Source organism: Myotis lucifugus, unplaced genomic scaffold (genome assembly GCF_000147115.1).
Source record: "Myotis lucifugus unplaced genomic scaffold, Myoluc2.0 scaffold_22, whole genome shotgun sequence".
Classification (NCBI taxonomy): Eukaryota; Metazoa; Chordata; class Mammalia; order Chiroptera; family Vespertilionidae; genus Myotis; species Myotis lucifugus.
The window spans coordinates 4,164,208-4,168,380 of record NW_005871070.1 but is presented as its reverse complement, the minus strand read 5'-3'; positions in this window follow the sequence as shown (position 1 = coordinate 4,168,380).

The window sequence follows — 4,173 nt, the reverse complement described above, 5'->3', positions numbered from 1 at the left end:
ACATTGAGGTCTCATTAGATTTCTTGAGATCTCACTACATTTATCGGCGGTCTCACCAGTCTTCCTTGAAGATCTCACTACATTTATCGGCAGTCTCACCAGTCTTTTCGAGGGCCTTATTAAATTTATCGGCGGCTTCTAGACAGTTCTTTAAAGACCTTAAAAGTGTGATTTTGAACTCTATATCCCAACAGTTTGCTTTCCTCCAATTCTGTCATTTGTGTCCTGTTTCTTTGTCTTGGCATTTTTTATGCTTCGCTGTGTCGATAGAGTGCCTTTCTGTACTAAGTGTCCCAATTACCTGAGGTGGACACTCTTGGTGCACCCGCTTGTGGGCTTTGTGCACAGTCTTGTTGTAGTTAAGCCTTGATTGTTGTAGTTATCACTGGGAGGAATTGACCTCCAGGCCAATTGGCTGTGAGAATCAGCTGTGTCTGCAGTGGGAGAACTTCTGTGCTGGAGACACCCCTCTGGGGCTAGACTTGCTTCGATGGGGCTTTGGTGCTCACTGAGTCTGCCCCCTGAGTGTGTCTTTTATGGTTCCACGGAGTTGCAAACTGGATGGTCCCACTCTGACCTCTGGGCTTCCTGGCTCCTGGATCTCTAGGGAGGTGCTAATCTAGCCTTTGCCTGAGGCTATCCAGCAAAAGTCTCCCTGCAGGGCTTGGGCGGGGCGGGTCCCACGGGATCAACAGGGCGGGGTTAGCAATTATGGCTGCTCTCAGTCTTGCCCTCAGAAGCTCTGCTTCTCAGTGTCCCAGTAATCGCTGCAAGCCCCACAGAGAGAAAGCTGCCCTAGGGTTCTGAGCGATGCCAGACAGTCCCGCTTCTCCCGTATGAGTCTGGGTCCCTAGAGACTCGCCCGGAACTGGAGCTCAGAGCCTGAGACTCCCCCCGATTGAAAACGACAACCGCGCCCTCAGCAGCCAGCCCGCTCCGCATGCACTCCGAACCTTAGTATTTTACTTCAACACTGTGCCTCCTCTGAGCCTCGGTATGCTTTTCTCTTTCCTCCTAGTTGTAGAACTTCCACTCAGCCAGTCTTCCTGTGGTTCTGGATGATGTCCGTTCCGTCTTTTAGTTGTATTTTTGAAGTGGTTGTTCGAGGCAGCAAACTCCGGTGTTTACCTATGCCGCCATCTTGGTTTCTCCCTGTTATAATATTTTATTTGTAAAAGTAATTGTGTGATAGTTATCAGGAAAGTTGAATACAATAACAAAGTACATAGGCAGCAGATACCAAAGAAATCCTATATGATTTACACAGTTGTTCTAGCAAACACAAGAAAACTCTCATTCGATTTACATTAACTACATATGAAAAGGATAAAGACCAAAAGCTCTTCTACCTCAAATTAATCAGGCTTTGAATGGCAGCTTCTCAACATAAAATAAAGACATAAAAAACAAAGAAATATAACTCATTCTAAAACATTTCTTTTTAGTCCACACGTACTTGGAATAATCTTATATTAAGTTTTTGTCTTGACTTTGTGTTAATCCTCACCCACTGATATTTTCCCATTGATTTTTAGAGAGAGTGGAAGGGAGGGGGAGAGAGAAACTTTGATGTGAGAGAGACATTGACTGGTTGCCGCCTACACATGCCGGGCCTGGGCTGGGGTCGTGACCATAACCAGAATCAAATCCAGGACCCTACAGTCTACAGGCCAACGCTCAATCCACTGAGCCCAGCCAGCTAGGGCCTAGATACCCTTTCATCAGACTCCCTCCCAGAGACCTGCGTTTCTTACTCTGATAACTGTAAGCAGAGTGCTGCTGGCCTAGGATAAATGAAAGACGGTGCTGTGCGAGGGAGCGGGAGCGAGAGCCTGCCCAGCAGCAACACTCTCTGTGCTCCTGGATCCCTAGGCTCCGCTCAATGAGCCAGTTGCGGGTTTGGTACGTTGGAAATGTAGCTTTCTGCTCTCATAATTTTTATTTTTATTAAATTAAATTATTATTTTTTTAATCTTCTTTCCTCCTACCCAGGCTGTCTGCTTTCTGCTGCAATAAATAAATAATCCTACACATTTTTTTTGTGGGTTTTAAAAAATATTTTTTTATTGATTTCAGAGAAGAATGGAGAGGGAGAGAGAGATAGAAACATCAATGATGAGAGGGAGTCATCGACTGGCTGCCTCCTGCACGCCCCCCACTAGGGATGGAGCTCACAACCCAGGCACGTGCCCTGACCAGGAATTGAACTGTGACCTCCTGGTTCATAGGTCGACACTCAACCACTGAGCCATGCTGGCTGGGCCTTATTTATTTATTATGCATCTTCTACCACAGAATATAAGTTCCATAGGACCAAGACCTTTTCTATTTTGCTCACTGTTATTTCCTCCCACACAGTGCATGTTGAATAATAGGTGCTGCATAAATATGTGTTGAATGAATGAAATGCCAGCACATCTTTGAGCCTGTGAGCTGGCCCTGTCCTCTCTGCAGGGAACAGGCAGAGAGGATCATTTGGTCACTTGGGAAGTTCATTTGAAATATGAAAATGGCTACTTTGTTTCAGAGGTCCCTGAGGCTGCTTCCTTCAGGCGAGGGACTGTCCCTGTCCTTCTCACCGAGGTGTGCGGAGCAGAGCTCACAGGCATCGTAAATCATCCCTGTCATCCCGGAAGTGCTGCTGAAAAAGATATCCTCTGTCCAGTGCTGGCCTTGCTGACAAGAATCAGAAGCTCCTGGCCTGTGGCCCCTCGGCCTCTTTCCACCATGGAGGGCAGCCCCCTCCTTTACGGATTGTCTTCTCCCTAATGTCCAGTTCAGTTTGAACTTTGACCTTCAAGGCAGGCGTGAGAGATGATCTAGGATCTTCTTAGTGCTGCCCCAGCCTCTCACAACTCAGCAGAGCAGGACGGTCTCAGGTGGCTGAGTTACCCCCTGGGGATTCTGGAAATACACTCAGAACAGGTGCACGGACACGTCTCCAGGAATGTTCTGACCAGGGTCTGCCTGCTGGACTGGAGTCTGAGGACTGGGAGGGAGGTGCCGAGGCTCCCCTAAGCCACTCCGGAGGGGACAGACCCTCACCCTGCAGAAAGCATCAGAGGACATACCTATACTGTGGCCTTGGTGTCCTCCGTTCCAGGCCCTGGGTGGATGCCCAGCCTCAGACGGGGTCCTGGCCTTAGAATGAATCTCAACACCCCCTCACCCTTGGGAGTCTGGTGGCATCACCTCAACTCCAAGAGAAAAGGATTCTTCCCACAGCCTGGCTTCCCTGGTGCTTCTAAAGGGGCGGGCTTATTCCCAGCCCCTTCCACTCAGGCATCCACCAGATCCCGTCCGTCCGTCCGTCCTTCCGTCCTCTTTACCACCTCTCTGGCTTCCTTCCTTCCTCCCCTGCCCCTTCCAACGGAGCTACACTTGGATCCCCCCAGTGGTGACCCCGACACCATCCTTTCTCTAACCTCTCCTCATTCCTCGGTGAGATAAGTCCCCCTTAAAGCCCAGATTGCAGCTGCCACTTGGGTAAAATCCTATCTCTTCAGCTCCTGTCAGAGCCTTTCCCATGCAGCCCAAACTGCTCTCTACATGGGTCTCTTTGTCCGCCCCCCCGCCCCTCCCCCTTTGTTCCCCCGCCCTCCCACTGAGGGCCTGTGATTCCACCCCAATGGCAGGGGTGGGGAGGGCTTCATGACAATGGACACAGCAGGCTCAGCTCAGTGCTGACACTTAGAGGTCTGCAGGCTGTCTCAGTGTTTCAGAGATCATCCCTCGGTCTCTCCAGAGCCTCTTCCCCGCTTTTCCACCATGCCCCCCGTCTGCAGGAGGCCCACCCTGCTAGATCCTACTGGATTGAAGCCCTTGCCATTTGGCTGCCACTCGGCTTGGGCCAATGTGAACCCCAAGAGAGATCAGAGGGCGGGAAGAAGGATGGGCTACACTAATTCCGCTGGCCTCCTCCCCGCAAGGACTGAAGGCTGGGTGTTCCCCGGCAGAAAGCTCACCCTCCGCCTGACAGGCCGTCTCCCGCAGATACTCAGTGAGACAGGATCAGTAGGAAGTCATTTTTTATTGCCCGCAGAGGCGCGACCCAGCCCGGTGTCTCCGTGACCTTTTGATCTCATAAATTCGCGCCACCATCTCTCACTTGTTATCAACTCTTGCCTCCTACACGATGAGTCCTCCCCATGGCGTCCTATTTCCTGCTTTCTC